We start from the raw sequence: 22,997 nt of genomic DNA on the forward strand, positions 1-22,997 counted from the left end.
CCCTCTCCCTCTGGAATGGGAACAGAAAGGTGGCTGCAGAAATAACGCTCCTCTTAGAAGTAGTCGTAGCCCCTGTGTCTGGGGATTATGAACTTTTCGAATACCCGCATTTCTTCTCACCAGTCTCAGAAAGTCCCCTATCCTGCTCTTCAAGTCGGTTTTCTCTGGGTCAGGCAATGTGGCTTGGCCACACGTCTTGGTGAATACCTTTTTTTTTTTTTAAAGGACACATGTAGGAGGCGTATTTATAGGGCAGAGCCCTCCCCCCAAGTTTACAGAGGTGTCCCCTTGCCAAGAACAGTACTTGGTACACAGTAGGCGCTCATTAAATGTTTTGCAGTACAAGGGTTTACTAAGCCTGTCCTGGTCAGGCTGAGGAACTGGAACGTGGATGGACACTGCCTCCTGGTGGTGCTTAGTGGAACTGGCACCGACAGCTTCTAAACGTTGCTACATGTTCCTTCCTCTGTAAAACCCAGATTGTTTTAATACGTGTTTGCTGGTGTATGCCTGGAACACATTGTAAAGTTCTTCTCATAGGTGCCTGGCCTTAGAAAGCCCAGTTCAGTGTGGGATGAACAACATCTGGTTTCATGGCCCAGTGGTCCAGTTGGTGTCATTTATAATGTCCAGTAGCATACCAGAGGAGCCTCAAATTCCCAGAGAGATTGCTGGATCTGCCGCTTTGAAGAGGACAGCTCTGGGGGCACTGGGACCTCCTAAGAGTAAAGTCTGTCTAGAGAAGTGGTTCTCAACCTTCCTGATACTGTGACCCCTGAATACCGCATGTTGTGGTGACCCCCAACCATAAAATCATTTGCACTGCTACTCCATCACTGTAATTTTTCTGCTGTTGTGAATTGTAATGTAAATCTCTGATATGCAGGATATCAGGTACACAGCTGCTGTGAAGGGATTGTTTCAACCCCAAAGGGTCACAATCCGCAGGTTGAGAACCACTGGGCTAGGGAGTTAGGCTCTCAAATGCTCGGCCCACTGCACGCTCATCAAACAAATGCACTCACTCATAAGTGGCTTTTAGACATAAAACAAAGAAAACCAGCCTACAGTTCACAAGCCCAGAGAACCTAGACAACAAAGAGGACCAAAAGAGAGACATACATGGATCTAATCTTCATGGGAACTAGAAAAAGACAAGATATCCTGAGTAAATTGAGAGCACGGGGACCATCGGAGAGGGTAGAAGGGGAGGGGGGAGGAGAGGAAGGGGGGAAGGGAGAAAAATGTATAGCTCAATAAGAACAATAAAAAAGATGTATTCAGTTAAACATATAAAATGTTAATCATATAAAAATAAATAACCCCCAAAACCAAGTAGCTCCACTGGCTTAACTTATCTCAAAAACGAAAAGGGCTGGGGCCTTCCCACTGACACTCGGTCTATGAGGCTTTGTCTGTTGGTGTGTCCCGCCAGACTGAGCCCAAGTCCGCTCTGTCCAGGCCTTGAGCACATTCCCGTGGACTACTACCACTGTGCAACTGAGCTTTCAGTTTTAATCTATTTTTGTGTAACATAAGCAGTACGTGGCTAGTGGCTATAGATGCACAGTGCATCTCCATGCAGAAGTGTTCCTCAAGGAGCTGTACCTTAGGGATGGGGAGCTTGCCTAACATGCAGGAAGTCCCGGGTTTGATCCCCGGCACTGCATAAGCACCCAGGAGACGGGGGCAGGAGGATCTGAGATTCAAAGTTACCCTCAGAGACATAGCTACATAGAGGAGAGTTGGACTCTGTCTCCGGGGCGTGGGGTGTGGGCACTTCATGTGCCATGTTCATCCTTGTCCCATGTTCATCTGTGCTAGTCTCCCCACACTGGGAGAGGCACGTCTCACCAAGCATTTGTTGAGTGAAAGAATAATTAAAGTCCAGCTTTGCCTTCCTGTGTAAGGCCTGTCCGTCTTGTGCCAGGGCATCGAGAATGCTCTTTACTCTGCAAGTCAGTAGATCACCTCCCAGATGGGTTTGTGGCTCGTGGCTGCGAAGTCCTCCGTCTATTTCCTGTGGACATTTTGCTTTATCCATAGGATTTCTGGAATTGTCTGTGTCTTGCATGTGACAAGCAGAGGCTTAGAAAGCTGAGGGTTTCCTAGAAGTCTGAGTGGTGCTTGGGGCAGAGGCAGGACTCTAATCTAGCTAGCTATGTTTCACTCTCTTGCAGGTGATATTTCTGGAAACATCAAGATGCTCCGTGGATAAGTGTCTTAAAGGTGGGGTGGGGTCGAGAGATGTTTTCAGGGCCTTTTGTGTTAGGATGAGAAGTGTCCTCACGTTTCCTATATGTTTCCTTGTTGTTTGTGCTCGTTGGAGGAAGATATGGAACCTTAGAAGGTTTTCCCTGATGGAGGAAGATGGGGGTCAGATTTGAGAGCTTACAGTTTCACCCCACTTTCGGTTTGTCCCCTCTGCTTCCTGTGTACAGTTGAGATAGGATCCCTAAGCTTCCTGCTCTCATGGCTACGCCCTTCCCACCATCCCATCCTCTGGAAACAGAAGCTAAACAAACTGCTTTTCTTTAAGTCTCTTGGTCATGGTATTTTATCAAAGCAATAGAAAAATAATTAATTCAGTGCCCCTCTAATTATTCTGGACACAAGACTGCAATATCTGTTAAATACTGGAGTCTGTGCTGATGTGGGATTCCCCTCTGTATGGTATGAATATGTTTTATTACCATTGCTTAATAAATATGCTTTGGCCTATGGAAGGCCAGAATATAGGTAGGCAGGAAAGCTAAACTGAATGCAGGGAGAAAGAAGGCAGAGGCAGGCAGACGCCAAGGAGAAAGACGCCAGAAACTTACCGGTAAGCAACAGCCTTGTGGCAACACACAGATGAATAGAAATGGGTAAATTTAAGACATAAGAGCTAGCTAGACATATGTTTGAGCCATTGGCCAGTGTTGTAATTAATATAGTTTTTGTGTGATTATCCAGGTCTGGGCAGCCGGGACCCCAAAGCACAGTCTCTGTTTGCACTGTGCCAGGCACTGCTGGAGGCTTAAGACTGGATGTGAGATCTGGCTCTTGGGCTACCACATTTTTAAAGGAGGCTAACTTGTGTGGAGACCTTCTACTGCAGGCCTGCAGGGAACCCTGGCTGGGTAAAAAGAAGCCCAGGTTGGCCGAGGACTTCAACACTTGATTTTGGGCCCTGGAGTAGAAATGGACCACTTCCTGTCATGCTTATCTCCAGATTCAGCTTTGGAGTGAGCAACCAGGAGCACCAACCAAGCAGACCTGAGATACATCAGTAGATACGATGATGATACTGTTCCACTGTTTTGTGCCCATGACAGACATCACCAATTGATGCACTTTTCCACCAGTTCTTTTGCCTTTGGCCTATGGCTTTTGCCACACATTACATATTAGATGATTTAATTACCCCAGTAAGATGGCCCCAGCGATCTCCACAAATGATTTGCAGTCATCGTACAGCAACTAATTACGTTGGCTTTCCTGTGTCAACTCTCATATGTCCACAAAATGGACATATGAGCAAACTGATCATGGCCTTGTGGTCCCCTGTGATGCCACCATGGGGACTTTTACCCAATACCCCGAAGCTGCCAGGAAACATTTAAATGACATGAAAATTGCTGTGGCCCAAATAATCAGGATTTAGCTAGCATCCAAGGAGTTGTGGGTGCTCTAAGAGTTATTTTATTGCTATTTATATTAACTCTTTCCAGTTTCCTGGTTTGCAACCTTCATGGTCATAAGATGGTTACCATAGCACTAAGCACCGAGGGTTTGCACAACAGTTTCCATCCTCGAGAATGGTGCTGAGGGTGGAAAGGCTCATTAAGAAAAAAAAAATCATTTCTATATCTGCCCCACCCCTCCCAAACCAGGCATAAGATTCTCCTTATATTTATATTTATATTATATATTCCCCTTCTATTTCCTTGATCCTATGGGGATTACCTAGCTTTCTGATCCTGCACAGGAGGCCAGAGGAGAGCACCTGACATACGTGATCTACCTTTTCATTTTTTCTGGGACAGGATTTCCTGTAGCAAGGCTGGCTTTGAACTCCCGATTTTCCTGCCTCTATCTTCAGAGTCCCACCCCACTACTCATGGAAGTGGCTTCAGGCTTCTGAGTATCACAGCAGCTCAGAGAGAGTGGACCCAGCCCGGGGCCAGGGCAGCACACGTGGGCCCCTCCCTATAGCTCAGAGAGAACAAACCCAACTGGGGGCCCAAGCGGCACACACATGGGCCGCTCCTTCTTCCTTCATGGAAGGACCCCAGGTCTCAGCCTTTATGGCTCTCTATCTCAGTAGATCTTAACATTTACCCATCTGCCTCCAGATGGCACCTTGCTGTTCCTCCTGAACAAAGGATCTGTTTGGCCTTGAAGAGGACCTCAAGTCACCACCTTTGTATAAAAACAAAGGACTGTTGGAATTGTGGCAATTCTGGATTATTTGTTTATGTATTTATTTAGAGACAGGACTTCCTGTAGCCCAGGCTGATCTCACTTTGTTATGTGGCAGAGGGTGACCTTCAACTCCTGATCCTCCTGCCTCTACCTCCCTTGTGCTGGAGCTACAAGGATGAATCACCCCAACTTAGGTCATTTATTTATAGACCTCAGTGGGGATTTCAGAAGTCTCAGACTGTCTGTACTCATCCAGTTATCAAGTTCACAGTGGCATTGGCTTCAAGGTCAAGAGAAGCCAGGGGTGGGGCCAGGACTCCAGCCTGACTCCTTATATATACCTGGACAACATTCCTTCTGCTGTGCCCAGGCACCTCATCCCGTGACCTGCATCTGAATCACCTGGGGGTCTTGGCTAAACACAGGCTCTGTCTTTGTGAGTTATGGAGCCAGTTCTGAACTGGAGCCCTAAAATGGGCTGCAGGTACCATGGCCACACTTGGAGTAGCAAGGCCAGAGGCCAGCTGTTTTCAACACCAACTGCTCAATAGAACCTCCTGGCTTACAGTGCTGGCTTACAGCGCTGGGAGATGACCCAGGGCATAAAGTTCTTGCTTTATAAGCATGAGGACCTGTGTTCAGATAAATACACACAGCTAGATGTGTGTGTGTGGGGGGGGGGGCATGTGTCAGGAGACCAGACCACCTTTCTGCTGCAGGGAGAGGGAGGTGGAGACAAGTGTTCTTGGAAACTCTGGGCCAGTGAGCCTGGTGTCCAGCAGTAGCAAACCAGAGCCCCTATTTCAAACAAGGCAGAAGGCTAGAATGGATCCCTGAGGTTGCCCTCTGAATTCCACATGTACTCCATGATGGGTGCGAACCTCTCCCCCGACATAGACGCCTCGCCACCATACACTTGCACACAATGATGTGTGTGTGTGTGTGTATGAAGACACTATATATGTAAACAAAAATATATTTTCTATTTATATATGTTATTCTTTAACTACACACACACACACACACACATACACACACACATATGTACATACATACAGAAGAATATCTGGCTCTTCCTGGACCTGTTTGAATCACTGGGGCTGTCTTCTACCCTCAGGTCAATCTCAGGATGGAATCAGGCTGAGATTGCTCAGCCGGATGAGAGAACCATCTGGAGAATCTGGGGACCCACACTCCAGGACTGAGGAGCCTTACAGAAGGGGTTTTCCTGTGTCTGTATGGTAGGGTCCCATGAGAGCCTTGGAAGCTGGAGAGAGTAGATGACTAGGGCTGTGAACCCCCTAAGGCCAAGCAGTATCCAGCAGGCGGCCATGAGAGCTGTGGGCCAAGACAGCAGGACTGATGCCCAGACTTTCTCCCGTACCCAGGAACGGGTGAGCACAACCTGGAATGATGGTAACATCCCTCGGTTTTGTCTCCCCTCTTTTCCTTTCTCCATGGCACCAGGTGGTTTCCATAGTGGCCTGGAGACCTTTGACCCTTCCCTCTCAGCCCCTTCTCTGTGCAGCGCATGACCAGCCTCTCAGGACACCAGGACGCAGCTGTCTTCTTATAAGGCAGATGGTTGTGTTCCTCATGCATGGCTTTCTGTGTTGGGAAATGCAATTACTTTTCATAAAAAAAGGCTCATGTTAGCATGTATTTGGCTTATTGTTCTCAAATGAATGAATTTTGAAAATTCCTTGGCTTCAATTTGAAGTAAGATAAATATTGGCTACCTACCAATATTACCTGCTCTAAGTTCTTTTAATTAAAACAATATCTCTGCCTTTCCTTCTTTTTTCCCTTTCTTCCACTCTCCCTTCCTCTTCCATCTCCTCCTGTCCCTCTTCCTCCTTCTCTCTTCCTCCTGACAACCACTGTCCACTCGACTGCACCACCGGCTTATAGCTCCTTTGGGGTAGGGTCTTGTGGCTAAGTAGCCCAGGCTGACCTTTGAGCACCATCCTGCTGCTTCAGCCTCCTGTGGGCTGGGCTTCCAGGTGTGCACCATCCTTCTGATTTCTGTGTGTTTTCAAGTGTAAAAGTCTCTGAGCTCATACAATCTGAGACTCCTGCTCATGGTACACTCTCCTAGAGAACTTCTTACTGAGAAGAGCAGCTCCAGAGTGCTGGGTCCCCAGGAGCTGTCCCCAGTGAGAAGAGCAGCTCCAGAGTGCTGGGCCCCCAGGAGCTGTCCCCAGTGAGAAAGGCCTCCACCCCAAGGATCAAGATGCCGCCATTTCCCCACACAGCTAGTCAAAGTCTCAGGAAGGGATAGTTATCAGAAAGTCCCGGAGTCTCCCTGATGAGAGGCCACAGGCCAGGACCCCTCATGCAGACAAGGTGTTGAGGTCCCTGGAGCCTGCCCCAAAGCAGCCTCACTGCTGAGAGGACTGGCCAGTCTTCCCACCCTAGCCCTCCTCCTTCCTCTCCCATCCCTCCCTTGCTGCCTCTCCCCTCTTGTCTTTATCCTCCTCCCATCCCTCCCTCCCGTCCTCCTCTCCAATCCCCCCTTCTCCATCTCCTCTCCCTCTCTTTCCCCTCCCTCTTCCTCCCATCCTCCCCAACCTGAAGGCTTGGCCCAGCCAGCTGTGAAAGATCGGATGAGACAGGCGTAGCCGGAATGGGAGCTCTGAGGGGGACCTGGGAGCCCGAGGTGACTCAGTTACATAAGGGCCCCCAGGGATAGGGGGCCGTTATGTAACGGGGACAGGAGGACAAGGAGGTGCAGTCGGGGCAAAGGAAGGAGCTGGAGGCTGGAGGACTTAGCCGGGGCCAGAGCGAGGACATGTCTATCACTGGCCAGGCAGCTGCCTTGCAAGACAAAACTAAGATGGGTTTTGCCATAGGGTCATCCTCTGTCTCATCATACCCCCACCACCCACACAGATTCTGTGTTTTTCTCTTCTGGCCCCACTGGTGCACGGTGCCGGAGAGCTTTGGTTTGTTTTTACTGAACTCCTTGACACCTTAAAGAACTGGTTTCTGTTGATTGCCCACAGACTCTTGCATACTATAGGACTCTTTCCTGCCTAATACCAGAATGGCTAGAGGGTCTGGAAACCCTCAGGGGTATGGGAGGTGCTTGAGGCATCCGACCCAGAGGGCAAGCAACCCAAAAGGCTACTCCTACCTCTGTCTCTGCTGCCACAGGAAAGTGATGTTCCGGGAGTCATTCAACAAACACTGCCGAGGCACTGTCCTAGACGCCAGGGATGCCACTGAAAACAGTGTATTTGTGTTATTCCCTGAGCTAGTGTGTCTGGACACATGATGGGTGGGGTGGGAGGATGTCCCATTGGGCTGGGATGGGTGACAAGTTTGTGGTCACGGGTGGGCTGTGGCAAAAGTATTGGTATCACTGCCACAAAAGGGATTTCAAAGCTGTTACGGGCTGTGGGGGAGGTGTCTCTGGTGTTTGCTGACCAGGAGACAAGATGGTGGCTCCCCTGCCTGCACTGGGAGTGTTTTGGGATCTCGGGATCTGTGGGACAGGACGAGCAGCAGAGGCTGTGAGGAATCGAAAGCAGGCCTTGTCTCTGAAGCTGCTGAGCACTGGTCTCATTTGCCTCTGTGCCAAAGCCTGGCCCCACTTCACTGACGACAGACACCAGCTATCTTCAGGCGGTCGGCACCTGTGCCTGCCCCCCATCCTCTCTTGTCCCCCTCCACCCTACTCTTCATTCACTGGTGTTAGCCTACGCTAAAGTGGCCCCACTATTCCAGGCCTCTCCCCGCAACACACACACCAAGGTCTTACAGCCCTGGCCTCAGATTTACTCTGTAGTTAAGGATGGCTTTAAACTTCTGATCCTTCTGCTTCTTCATGACAGAGGGCGCCGCCATGACAGAGGGTGCCGCCATGGACAGTGCATGTGTTGTCGAGAACTGGACTCCAGAGGAACTCCACCAGCTACGCTGCACCCCCCAGGTTTCCTTACAGAGACCCTACACACCTATTTATTTATTTATTTATTTATTTATTTATTTACTTATTTATTTATTTTTTCATTTTGAGACAGGGTTTTGCCATGTAGTCCTTGCTGGCCCTGAATTCGTGTTCTTCGTGACTAGCCTCCAAAGTGCTAAGATTATAGGTGTGTGCTGCCTTGCCCGGGTAGTAACAAACTTCCATACATGGACTTTGTGGAGACCAGGCCATCCCTCCTGTCAGGAGGTAGAATCAGTTTCCAGAAACCTGGAATTCCCTGTAGCCTTTGGAATGCTGTGTGTGACTTCCACAGCTACACCATAGACCCCTGTGTCTTCTGCTTTCACAAGTTTGGAACACCAGCTCTTGGATCCCAGACTTTTTTTTTTTTTTTAAGAATTGCAGTCAACAGCCCCACTGAGCTCGTGACATCTGACAGTATGTGTGAGCCACTGGGCACCCAGGCAGCTGAACCTTCAGTGAGTCCAATTCTTGTTGCATGAATTTCCTGCTGAGCCCTGCCAGCGCAGAGAATCAGGAGGCAGGAGACTTTGCTGTTATTTTGTACCTAGCTTGTGAGCCCCGTTTGGGGTGCTACCTTTCTCTTCTTGCTATTGTTGTAGTTGTTACTATAATTACAAGTGTGCTTTCATTAAACAAAATGATGGCACTCATTATGACATTTTCATACATGTTTATCACATGTTTTGCTCAGTCTGTGAGGCTGGGTGTCTCTGCAGACCCACTCTGGCATTGGGGAACTGGAGGACTCTGGAGAGATCCTGGTCCTAGACTATGTTGGGAGCCACCAAAGCTGGTTTTTTTTATCATCAATGAGGGAATGCAGCAGCAACAAAGTACTTGGACTTGCTAGCAGGAGTGAAGGCAAGCAGGCAAAAAGCAGTTTCCTTCTTCCTTGTCCTTTTATCTCTGCTGCCACCAGAAGGTGCCACCACATTTAGGGTGAGTCTTCCTGCTTCAGACAATCTGATCAAGAGAATCCCCCCTTGGCTTATGTTTGAGTTGATTCTAGATAGAGTCAAACTGACAGCTAAGATCAGCCATCACAGTGGGTGATTGGGCCATAAAGAATGGAGTTCTCTTGAGCAACATTAGTGCCCTTCTAGAGGGCACAGGACACAGTACCAAGATAGTTATTTATGAACCAGCAAGTGACCCTTCACTAGACATGGAATTTGCCTTCGTCTGAGGTAATAAATTCCTGTTCCTAACTTTCCCCACCTCAGGTATTTTGTTACAGCAACCTGAAAGGGACAAGACAAAGAGAATAGAATTCCTCCAAGTGTGGACTTTAGTAAAACCAGAGTCTGATTTTGGGTTTGGGGTTTAGGGTGAGGTTGAGCTTTTCTTTAGAGAAGGGGTCTTCTGACACAGTAGGGCTGAGGCTGGGAGTCCCTTCTGACACAGTAGGGCTGGGGCTGGGAGTCTCTTCGCACTCAGCTTCTCAGGCAGGTGAGTGTGGGTGTGGGCTGCCTCCCCAGCTCCAAGTACACAGTGGTGATGGTGGATGGTGGTGTACAAGGTGCTTTTCTATATTCTCCATTGTGGGCTGGTGTCAGAAACCGTTACCATAAAACAACAGATGACAATCAATAATCAAGGTGTCAATCCACCAGGAAGAAATTCTCTGATGGGAGGATCTCATTTAAGCAAGGTTATGAGATGGCAGACCACAGAATGTCTTTTGCTTCGGCTGTCCCTTTATGTGTTTGTTGCTGCAACCTCTCTCTGATATCTGGCATGGTGTGAATGGATATAGGGAGACTCCCCACTGCCTGTAATCTAGTGTGTTTATCTCATGAATACATCCTGATCTACTGGGCATTTTTTCCTGTGGATTGTCCAGGTGACTCCTCATTATTCTGTATTGTCTAGTTGATATTAGTAATGTTAGTGTATATGGAGTTTTGATGAGTAAAAATGAATACAAAGAAATGCTATTCAAGTCAGGGGTTATAAGTTCTCCATAAGAGCTGTCTTGGACCATAGCTCAGCCTGACATTAGGAAAAACAACTGCATTACCCCAGCTGCCAGATAGCTGTACACTATTAGCTGAGTTAAAACTTCAAAGTAGCTTTAGATTAAACCAGGCACCTTGCTAATGAGTTTTAAGATAAACTATTCCTAGAAAAAAACAGCCCAAGAACATATAACAAGCTGTCTGATCTGTTACTAAGATAAAAAGTGCAAAGCAACCTAATTGCTATCCTAGTCTATCTTGTTAAGTCTGGTTGATAACTAGGGCAGTGATTAACTCTGCACACATTCCTAAACTCAGTTTCATGGCTTTTGTTTAGACATACCACAGGGAAAGATTCTCTCACTATCCATGGCTACAAAAAATAATCTCACAGGCCGGGCGATGGTGGCGCACGCCTTTAATCCCAGCACTCGGGAGGCAGAGGTAGGAGGATCTCTGTGAGTTCGAGACCAGCCTGGTCTACAGAGCTAGTTCCAGGACAGGCTCCAAAAGCCACGGAGAAACCCTGTCTCGAAAAACCAAAAAAAAAAAAAAATAATAATAATCTCACTTCTTAGCCCCAAGAAAGAGTTACCAGTTTCCCTTTTTATGGTCAAGGGTTGCACACAGAGCAAAAAGTACATTCTGAGATCTAAAATGCAGTGTCTTGGGAAGTGTCAATCTGAGCTGATATTGAGAGATTTACTGTAATCATGCCCCAACCAAAGAATTTATGACTCTATCTCTGTGAACAGTCTCAAGTCTGAAAAAGCCCAGCTTTTACTACCGCTAACCACACAATGCTAGTTTAAAATGTTTATACACGTAGAAATACAGGATATAGCACACAATTTCCTTATTTTTCTAAACTCCTTCCTAGTTTAGTTTTATAAGGCTTCCTCTATAGATAACTAAAAAGATAGATAAAAAGACTGACTCTCCTTTTGCAGCTGCCCGACCACGAGGGAGCTGACTGAGAGAAAGTGCTTCTTCTTTACTCTTTGACAGGTTATCTCGATTCATTGCATGTGAGTTGTTGAGATGACTCTGTTGCTTATCATTTACTTAAGAAATGGAATGTGGCTTTCAAATGCAACTTCTCTATTTCCTGAAAGATTTTGTGGGGCATATAAAAAGTTGTGGAGAACAAAGGAACACTGGGACGTCATGAGAGGAGCGTCGTGAGAGCAGGAGCTAAAATGCGCCAGAAGGGTAGCATCATGCATGAGGGAAATAGAAGGGTAGCATCATGCATGAGGGAAATAGAAGGGAAGCATCAAGACTAAAGATAGGGTTAGAAAGAGCACAGGAAGAACACAGGAAGAGCATGGATGTATGGAGACTAAAGAAAGAAGCTATCAAGAGAGTGTATGGTATATTATTGTTTGACTCCCTTAGATAAAATAGTCTTAGTGTGTCGACTTCATGAATTTCTTTCATACCCTGGAGAAGTCTAGAAACTGGCTCTCCATAGGCTATGGTAGGCTGGAGATGTAGCTCAGTGGTAGAACATTTGCCTAGCATTCACAGACTTTGGATATCATTCCTTGTCCTAAACAAAATACAAAATTGAATCTGTCAGATCCTCTGGTACAGCGGATGAATTTCTTGATTCTAAAGAAAAAAAATCCTATTAAGTTTAATCTCTTCTATCAGCCCTTGCCTGATCATCTGCCATGGTGGGCTTTCTATTGCTGTGATAACACACTGTGACCCAAAGCAACCTGTGAAAGAAAGGGCTTGTTTCATCTTAGAACTCTCAGGCCACAATCCTTCCCTGAGGGAAGTTAAGTCAGAAACTCAAGACAGGAACCTGGAGGCAGGAGTTGAAGCAGAAACCACGGAGGAATGCTGCTTACTGGCTTGCTTCTCATTGCTTGCTCAGATTATTGCTTTTTACAACCCAGGACTGCCAGCCAAAGGATGGCACTACTCGTAGTAAACTGAGCCCTCCCACACAAATCATTTGTCAAGAAAATGACCCAAAGTCTTGCGCACAGGCCAATCTGATGGGATTTTCTCAAATGAGGTTTCCCCTTCTTAGACTCTAGCTTGTGTTAAGTTGACACAAGACTAGGCAGCACAGCATCCTTGTCCATTGGGTTACATGCTGGATGTGTAGGGCTGTCTCACATTCCCTCTGGTAGAAAAAAGTCCTGGGCAAAGGAAGACTACCTTTGCTCCTGGGGAGAGCAGAGTACCCTCCTCTGCCTCTTTTGGAGGTATTCTCCAGCACAGGGGTAAAGGAGATATGTGGTCAAGCAGATGGATGTGGGAAGTCATGGTGCCTGGACTGACCACCATACCCCACCAGTTTCATGAAATGTTCTTATGAAAGAGGACAGTTTGTATGTTGTTACCATATTAGTTATTCTTTCTGTTGCTGTGACCAAAACCAGACAAAAGCAACTTAAGAAAGGCTTGGCTCATGATTTAAAGGCTGCAGCCCATCATGGCAGGAAATCACAATGGCAGGAATGCCAGCAGTCTGTTGTAGAGATTCACCATGACTGAAGTGCTTACAGTCCTTAGTGAGGAGTCACCATGACAGAAATGCCAGCAATCCATTGTGGGGAGTCACCATGACAGAAATGCCAGCAATCCATTGTGGGGAGTCACCATGATGGGAATGTTAGCAGTTCATCGTGGTGAGGAATCACAATGGTGGGAATGCCAGCAATCATCATGTTGGGGAGTCAAGATGGCAGGAATTCCAGCAGTCCATCATGGTTGGTAGTTACAATGGCAAGAATGCCGAGCCCCTGGTCATATCACATCTACAGTCAGGAAACAGAGATGGATGTTGGCATTCAACTCATTTTCTCCTCTTTATTCGGCCCAAGAACTCTGATCATTTTGTTCTTTTTTCCTGTTAAAACCTCTTTAGAAACACTTGGTAATCAGAGATCAGCCCAGGATGAGAAAGAAGATGAGCTGTCATTGATCATTGTATCTGGGTGATTTTGGCTTCTAACCAAATGCCATAGTCTGGAGCAGCTTAAACTACATTCTTACTGCCTTGTATAAAAGAAAGGAGGGGGAGAGGGAGAGGAAGAGAAAGGGGGAGGAAGGAAGAGAGAGAGAGAGAGAGAGAGAGAGAGAGAGAGAGAGAGAGAGAGGGAGCATGGACTGAATCCTCTGAAAAGCCATAATAACGTAATGTCAACTATAAACATTATCAACATTATCATTCTTGTTTTATCACTAAAAATGTTCTTTAATCTGAGTGCTGATACAAGTTTTAGAAAAACATAATAAAACAGATTACAGAGATATTCAAATTCAGACAGCATAATTTAATGGAGAACCAGTTTCAATATTGTATTATAAGAATAGAGAGGAAGAGCCTGAGGTTTTCAAACAACCAACCTTAATAAATCCAGTAACCTTATAGGAATTGTCAAAATGGCAGAGGCTCTGTAAGAACTTAATGGACTCCTGTGCCAATGTTAGATTTAAGGAGATTCAAGGAAGCAATAGTCTCACATGGCATGCATTCACCTTTTGTGAAGCAAATGCTTGTGGTCAGTTTGTAATAGAATTATCCCTAAAGACTGGGTAGAAATGGTTAAAGATGGGGGCTGGAGAGTTGGCTCAGAGGTTAAGAGCATTGCCTGCTCTTCCAAAGGTCCTGAGTTTAATTTCCAGCAACCACATAGTGGTTCACAACCATCTGTAATGGGGTCTGGTGCTCTCTTCTGGCCTGCAGGCAGAAGAGAATATTGTATACAGACAGAATATTGTACACATAATAAATAAATATTTAAAAAGAAATGGTTAAAGGTGTATTAGAGCATGGTTCACAACTACAATTAAATACCTGGTTCAGAGAAGAGGCTAAAGTTATTGAACAATGGAGTAAAGCTAGAGGTGTGGAAATCTCCCAAGATCAACTTCTCGGAGAAGGAGATTATGCTACTATAGAAAGGCAATCTGTATATGAAGGCCACACTCTGGATTTATGCTGTGCAACACAAATTTGAGTGCTTAGGACAGAACTGGAGAAATAGGAAAGAAAACTGAGTTATTTACTAAAGTTATACAGGGCCCAAAGGAATCCTTTATGGATTTCTTATAAAGACTGACTTCAGTGGTAAACAGGATGACACCAAATTCAGAGGATATACAAATAATAATTGAATCCCTGGCTTTTGAAAATGCTAATTTTCAATGTAAAAGAATAATCAGGCTGTTAAAAGCAAGGTCAGCACCTTTGGAGGAATGCATCAGAAATATAATTCATAATAATGATGATACTTGGATGGGAGAAGTGAATTTCTATCCTTCTCCAGTCCATAGCTGCTTCCCAAATACCTCAAAGGAGGCTTATATTAATTATAAGTGTTTGGCTGGTAGCTCAGGTTTATTGCTAACTCTTATGCTCAAATTAACTCATGATCTTTATGTATAGCCAGGTGGCTTGGTATCATTTCTCAGTGCAGCATTCTCATCTTGCTTCTTTTGTGGCTGTCTGGCAACTCCTTACTCCACCCTTCCTCTTCTCAGAATTCTCCTATTCTGCTCATCCCACCTATACTTCCTGCCTGGCTACTGTCAAATCAACATTTTATTAAACCAATGCAAATGATATATCTTGGCAGTATACAAGAGCGTTATCCCACAGCATCTCCCCATTTTTGTCTAATAAAAGAAAGATATTTAATCTTAATACAGTAAAACTATATATAACAAAAAATCCAATCCATTTGCTTTTGATAAAATTAGAGAAAATAATCATCTTTCTTATCTTGTTAAGTTTTAAATCTAATTTACTTTCTATTGTAACTAAGGAAAAGTATAGTTATAACTATCTAGTCTTCAACTACATCAAAGAACCCAGAAGGGTAAAATGTTACCTAATGATAGCGACACCAGACTGCCTGGACAGTCACCCAAAGTTCCTTTGCAACATCGGGGCATCCATATGCAGCCTACATTTCTGACAGACTTATCTATGAAGCAGGGTTTTCTGAAGAGCTGTCCTACTTTGTCTAGCAAAGTTTGACAGTCCTTTCTTTGGTGTCCTGCTTGTCCCATTTGGACAGCATACTGTCAGCAGTCAAGGCAAGGGCATTTTCTTGCCCAGTGGATTACTTTTGCCACAAAGAAAGTAAACTCTATATGGAGTTTTCTTCAATGCCTATTATCTTCTTTGAAGTAAATTGGTACTGTCAGGAACAGACATGTCTCACTGTTGAGAGAAAAGTCTAAATTCTTAAAACATTTTAAATGCCATATTCTGTAGGTCTTTGAAGTTTGCCTATTTTTATGGAATATATCTTTGTGTAACTAGAAAACCTAATTAACATGACCATAACTTTGACTATTATAGATGATTATCTATTAATCTGTATTTTTAAATTATAGACTACAATTTGATTGAACTGTATAAGTACAATGCCTTAAACAAGAGTAGGAATATACATACAGTATAGGAAAATTAACTTTAAAATCAATAAACTAAAATCTATACCAATGTAAAATATGTAAGATTAGCAATCATTTTTTGATTAAAGTAGATTCAATAATCTACCCTTTATTTCCTATCATAATAATCTACCCTTTCCTCATCATTTCTATATCAACTGAGCATCCCCCAGTGCCATTTTTTTTTCTTCTCTTTTCTTCCTTTGAGATTGGGTTTCTCTGTAGCTTTGGAGCCTGTCTGGGAATTTGCTCTGTAGACCAGACTGGGCTCGAACTCACAGAGATCAATCTGCCTCTATCTCCCAAGTGTTGGGATTAGAGTGTGCCACCATGCCCAGCCTCTTTTTTAAAAAAATTTATTTGTATATATATAGTGTTCTACCTACATGTATGCCTGCAGGCCAGAAGAGGGCACCAGATCTCATTACAGGTCGTTGTGAGCCACCATGCGGTTGCTGGGAATTGAACTCAGGACCTTTGGAAGAGCACTTAATGCTTTTAACCTCTGAGCCATCTCTAGAACCCTCCACTTCCTTTTCTTAAGGGGACAATAACCCCATTATTGGACACAGACTAAACTCATCTAAATTTCATCCCACAAAGGTCCCACGACGTCACGTCATCACATGGATGGTTAAAACTTTAACATGGATCTGGGAGACACAGGCGTTTGTGGGGAAGGGAATGGCTTTCTGAGCAATACCACTGAGTAGGAGGTGAAAAGTGTGGACTTAGGAGAAACTGGAATCCTGAAGCTGAAAGCCTTGGCCATTTGGTCTGCAGTGAAGAAGGGCCAGCCAGGTGCTGGTCTCACGGGTGGCCATTCTGGCAGTTGGATTCTGAGCTGAAAACCATCCCACAGGGAGCTTGTGGCAAGCAGTAGTGGAGAAACCAGCTTTGGTGCTCTACTGGCTAGACTCATGCTGGGGCAGGAGGCTGTGCTGGGAGACGACAGACCTGGACGTGACCACTCACTTGCATCCTGAGGGCAGGGGGCATTGCCATTGGTTGGGAACTCACTGCTTCCCTTCTGCATTTTTTTCTGGTGCTCTCACCTTTGGTTGGATCTTCTGGCCTCTGTGGTTTACTTGGAGCACATCAACACTGCTCTCCCTGGAGCTACTGTATCTGACCACCTCCCATCTGTGTGAGCAGATGCCTCCCTCCCACACGGGCTCTCCCTCTCCCTGCTATCTCAGCACGAGGAGCCCAAAGGGGACAGATGGTCGCACTCGGTTGAAATGTCATGCTGTTCTCTCTTTTGGTTGACATGTTTTCCTGTCACTAGACCCTAACCCCTTTGCGGTATATTAATAGCCATTTTCTGGCTCTCTAGGGATGTGCCAGTCCCAACTCTACACTCCTGTGGTACACTCAGCCTGTCTTTCTGTCAAGATGCCATCCCCTGGCTACTGGGAAGGTCCTGGAGTGGGCCGCCTGGGTGTTTGGCGTGGCCTTCTGTCTCCACTTCTAGCTTTGTAGCAAATCTCAACTAGCCAATCTCCCTTCTATCTTCCTCACAGCACTCCCTAGGATCCCCACTTGGGGGCGACATCCCCCTGTGGATGAATTGTCTGGTTTGTCTGATTCAAACATCTCCCTCTCTCCCTTTCTCCTCTCCACCTCCTTCTTCTTCCCTCTCTCTTTCCCTTCTTGGCTTTCATTCTTTCTTTGACCTGTTTTGCAATTGGTATTCGTGCTTTGGTATATGATTTAAACAAATAAATGGGATGGGGAGGAAGAAGCCAAACACTTCGGAACCAGCAGTGTCTGTCCAGCTAGGTCTCCCTGGAGGCTGAGGACCCCAGGATCTGAGACATGATGAAGAATATGATATTTGCAAAGAATCGTGGGTATCATTGTGACAACGATGCCCACAGTGTCCCTTAGCTGTGTTCTCCTCTTTCACCCTCTCATCTTCCCACCCAAACAGAACCATTGCCACTCTGCCTTTCTTTAAATCTAGGTTCTGAGAAAGGGAAACACACACACACACACACACACACACACACACACACACACACACACACACACATTTCTGCATCTGAATTATTCACATGCCATTTTCAGCAACTGGCAGAATTGAACTCTTCCTTGTGGCTGAATAAAACTCCATTGCCTACCAGCTGCTCATGATGGTTCCAACTTGGTTAGCTGAAATGGTGCACTGTTATTTTTTCTTTTTCAACGTTCTGGCCAGAACTTCAAATAGGAACCTCAGAAAAACCCTACCGAATACTCAGAGGTTATTTGCAATTATACTAGATAGTAATCTTGAAACTTAACCATCATTTTACTTTCACAGTATCCCATAGAAAGAACATCGCCCCAAGGCAATTGGAAGTAATTCTAGAAGACAATGTCCTCTCTCCCAACAAAGTTTGTCCTCAGGATTAGGGACATTATTTAGGGGCTGATTATAATTGTTGTAGGGTTGAGGGTTGGAGGAAATTGTGTAAGCTCAGGGATCTCTTTGAAAAAAAAAGGGAAATTGGATGGGATAATAGATTAGTGTGAGCTTACTCACACTAACAATAATAGTGAGTAATAGAGTGAATACTTGTGAGTTATTATTTATAGGCAGTTTACATTGGTATAGATTCTTGTATATTGATACAAACAAATTATATTGAATATGTTCCTATTTTTGTCAACAATATGTGTATACCTAGGCAAAGTTATTTTGTCAAATTGTATGCATGCATGCTTCTACCTCTGCTTAAGACATTTTGTATATTGATACAAGTTTAGGATATACTTATCATATTGCAATATAAATTTCTACCTCTGATCAAGATACTTCTACATTGTTTACATTTTGAGGTCATTGTCTTCATTTGTTGAATAGTTGTTTAAAGACTGTTTAATATCCTAATATTAAGTCTTAGTCTTTAAGTTATATAGGTATTAAGAATTATAGGTCAATAGTCATCCATGTTTGTCATACTTGTAGTTAGACTAATCAGGTTCTTTAGATACATAGAGATTGTATTCTGCATAGACAGCTAATCTTCAATCATTCCAAAGAGCTGTAGAATATGACATTTAAATAACTTAGGGTTCTGTTGATGTGAGACAGCTCCTGGCATCACCAATCTATTCCCGAGAGAATGTTGAGCACTGAAGACACTCCACTTGGAGCTTGTTTTCTTCTTGGCAGAACTGGCCTTTGGGCAAGGAACTGCCCATGCATCAACCACTGACAAAATGCAAGATGTATGGACAGGGCAAGTCAAATCTTAAGACAGGGTAAGACAGTTTTGAAAAATTTGCTGTCTCTAAAAATGGTCTGTCAGTTACTCTAGGCCTTAGCCAAAGTTTGTTGCTCCAATGTTGCAAATGAGACTTTGAGTGATTGCTCAGGTAGCCAGTTGTCTCTGTCATATGTTGCACATTTTGGAAGTTGCTTGATTGCACTTCCTGCTTACTCAAGTAATATTATTACCCTATTGGGTCTTCAATGGGGTTGAAGACTAGATCGTTGTATTTACTTTCCTCTCATGACTTGGTCAAGTTATTTATAATACAAGACTTAAACTCTTTAGGATAGGATAATTATTGAAACATTTATCACATGTTTCTTGCTTGATATTGTTTGTGCTGGTTGTAATTCTAATTTTTATACCTGATATTTGTTCTTATTTCATATAATTTTGTATTAGGCTTAGAACTCTCTTATTTAAACAAAAGGGGGAGGTGCTGTAGGAATTCCTACAGCCAGTAAGTAGCCTTTAAGTTACCTGCCCACTTGGGCATGGCCTCATATGCTATAAATGCCGATGGATGTAAGTGCATGGTCACCCTCTCTTCTGGCTGCCAGATTTGGTTGCTGTTCCCTGTTCAATCAGAAGACTGTGATCTACCCCTAAATAAATAACCCTTTATTATACTCAATTATGAGCTAGTATGGGATTTCTTTTTAGCATCCATCTTCATATGTACCACATTTTCTTCATCCATTCATCTCTTGACAGGCACCTGAGTCTGAGAAGACCAGAGCATAGCAGGGACCCAAATGTAGGAGGCTAAGAAAGACGTCAGAGGACTTTTTGTGTCCCTTAGAATGATGGTAAGTGGAAGGTTTCCCTTTGCTCAAGGGTGTTGCATCCTAACCTCCAGGGCCTGTGAGTACATTCCATGGCAAGAAGGACTTTGCTGAAGACAATAAATTAAAGACCTTGGCCCTAGAGAGATAGCTAGAGATTAGGAACATTTCAGTTTCCAGCACCCACATGGTGGTCCACAACTATTTATAACTCTATTCCCGGGGATCCAGTGCCTTCTTCTGGCCTCTGTGGACACCAGGCATACATGTGGTCCATGGACATATATGTAGGTAAACTCTACATACATAAAATGGAATAAAAGCCTTGAGATGGAGACACTGTCCTGGCTTATGTTCATGGACGAATGGGATCTTTACATCGGAAAGATAAAGAGGGGAGGTAAAGAGGAGAGGTGGTCAGAGTTGGCATCTTCCTGGGAGAAGACTATGGGATTCAGGACATGCAACCTAAAAACATGGTCCCATTTGCATTTGAGAAACAGAAGAAACGGGAAAGTGGTTGTCACTCAGAACAGGTCATGAAGTCTTCATTCTAGAGGTGCAGTCCCTGACTGCCCTCATGTTTGAAGACAGCTGAGAAGATATCATCCAAGAAGAATCTGAAGAGAGAGGGGCCCCCGCTAACCCCCAGCCCAAAAGACACAAGGTCTCCGTGTCCCTTTGGGTCTTCATTTCTAAGGCTCTTCTGCTGCATAAAACTCACACAGATTTGTACACCCGTCCCTTGTCAAGCTGTCTTTCATTGTGGGAACCTGTGTTCATTACCTTTCCATTGTTGTGGCAAAATGCCTGAGAGCAACGGCTTAAAGGCTGGCATTAGTCCCAGTTACCTGTTTGTGATGTAATAAAACCATGATCAAAAGCAACGCATAAAAGGAAGAGTTTATTTGGCTTACGCTAACAGAGCAGGAGGCCATAATGTCAAAAGACTTGGCAGCAGGTGGCCAGAGCAATAAGCTGGGTGAAGCCCAGAGAGCGGACAGTAGGCAGAGCAAGGCCATAAGCTCTCAAATCTGCCCCTAGTGACATACTTCATCCAGCGAGGCTTCACATCTTTAAAACCCAATAACCTCTCCAAACAGTGCCACCAACTGGGGACCAAGTGTTCTTATGGTTCCCAAATGGGGAGCATGAGTTACTGGGGACATTTCTCATTTTTTTTTTTTTGGATTTTTCGAGACAGGGTTTCTCCTTAGCTTTTGGTTCCTGTCCTGGAACTAGCTCTTGTAGATCAGGCTGGTCTTGAACTCACAGAGATCTGCCTGCCTCTGCCTCCTGAGTGCTGCTGGGATTAGAGGCGTGCGCCACCACCGCCCAGGTGACATTTCTCATTTGAACCACTATTGGAATAGAGCCAGTAAACACTCTCTCTCTCCTGTCTCTGTCTCTCTCTCCTTTCCGTGTGTGTGTGTGTGTGTGTGTGTGTGTGTGTGTGTGTGTGTGTGTGTGTTACACAGTAGGAGTAGTACAACAATGGCTGTCTGTATACCATCCAAGAAGCCGGGCAACTTAGAAGTCCCAGCCTGGCTCAGGTCTGGACATTTTCCGGAGAGTGTTTGGCGAGTCCGTGCTGAAAGACCAAAGAGTCTGGCATCTGACCTTATCGGACGATGGCGGAGCCACACATGCACTCATTCAGAAACAAAGGGGCTCAAGTGTGTGCACTCCCACTGCCTTCTGCCTATGCCACCAGCCTGTTGGAAGGCCTAGCTCACCTTCAGGGTGAGCTTTTCTTTCCCAATCACTGCCCCACCTATCTGCCAATCATCTCTGGAAAGCTTAGAGATCTCTTAATCAGTCAAGTTGAAAACCAAGACATCACAAGAAGGAAAGATCAACTTAATTCACGTTCCAGAAGATTCGATCCACAATCACTTGTCTCTGCTCCCGGGCCCTTGGTGAGGCAGGTCATCAATCATGGTGGCAGGAGTAAGAGGAGGAGCAGGCTGCTCACTTCAAGGTAGACAGGAAACAGAGAGAGGGAGGGACTGGGGACCAGGTACAGCCTTCACACACACCTCCCGGGGCCTGCTTCCTCCAGTGGGACTCCATCCTTCACAGTTCACTAAAACTGTCCATCTGAACTCTGAGACCATGAGTGACTAAACCATCCGCTAGCCGAGAGCCCTTGTGGCCTCTCGTTTACCCTGATGGGCAGACACGCTCAGGAGGGTGCTTTACTTAGCTCCTAGGTCTCTCTAGCCAAACAAGTTGACTATCAAGACAAACTCTTAGATGCCTCAGCCAGGAACCAAACAATCTGTGAGAAAAGATATCCTCCCTCCCGCCACATGCAGGAACATGAATGCAGGAAGCTTCTAGAACTTAAGAAAGAAAAGACATGGGTTATTCGCCAGAGTTCCCAGAAGGCACCAGCCTTACAGACATAATTTCTACATACAGTTAAATCTAATTCAGATTTTTGGTTTCTAGAAGTATAGGATAATAAATACACATTGCTGCCAGGTGGTGGTGGTGCACGTCTTTAATCCCAGCACTCGGGAGGCAGAGGTAGGTGGATCTCTGTGAGTTCGAGGCCAGCCTGGTCTACAAGAGCTAGTTCCAGGACAGGCTCCAAAGCTATCAAGAAACCCTGTCTCAAAAAACCAACCAACCAACCAAACAACCAAACAACCAACCAAACAAACAAACAAACAAATAAATAAATACACATAGCTTTAAGCCATGATGTTTGCAATCCCTTGTTGGAGCAGCAAGAGCAAAGACACACAAGCTTCTTCCTTGACGAAGCCCTCTCCTTTGGGACCCTTGACTACTCCCCCAGGCAGGCAGGGCTTCCCAGCAGCTCTCATTCCCCACCCCCAGAAGAAGACAGACATAGGCTTAGCGTGAATGGTTCCGTTGAGGAGGTGTAGAGACTGGCAGGCATCCAGGCACACTTTAGTTGCATCAACAGTGGTGCTTGGCATGGGGCAAGGGTTTCATGTTAGAAGGAAGCATCACTGGAAAATAGGGTCATGGGCGGATGCGGATCAGTGCAGCCTGGAAAGCGGCACCTCCCGAGGTGATCTCAGAGCTTAGGAGGGCTCCTAGGGTTTCTATGGTAATGCCGTGACTCACAACCATCCAGTGTCATCCCTCAAGTGCGGTAGACAGGTATCCATCTCTGTGCTGGGTCCTACTCCCTTCAAAGGCTTCTAGGGAGGAAGGCTTAGGGATG

The 22,997-nt window shown here is 45.3% G+C and overlaps 1 long non-coding RNA gene across 1 annotated transcript in view; it reads left to right on the forward strand.

Moving 5' to 3' along the window:
• LOC113456545 overlaps positions 1 to 20,044 on the forward strand; it is a 20,835-nt gene extending 791 nt beyond the window's left edge. Inside the window, exons 2-3 of the long non-coding RNA XR_003377301.1 lie at positions 5,525 to 5,801; positions 19,725 to 20,044. This is a non-coding gene — a long non-coding RNA (uncharacterized LOC113456545). The remainder of the gene's footprint in view (positions 1 to 5,524; positions 5,802 to 19,724) is intronic.
• The last annotated feature ends 2,953 nt before the right edge of the window (positions 20,045 to 22,997 follow it).

The sequence above is a fragment of the Microtus ochrogaster genome, chromosome 8 (genome assembly GCF_000317375.1).
Source record: "Microtus ochrogaster isolate Prairie Vole_2 chromosome 8, MicOch1.0, whole genome shotgun sequence".
Taxonomy (NCBI): Eukaryota; Metazoa; Chordata; class Mammalia; order Rodentia; family Cricetidae; genus Microtus; species Microtus ochrogaster.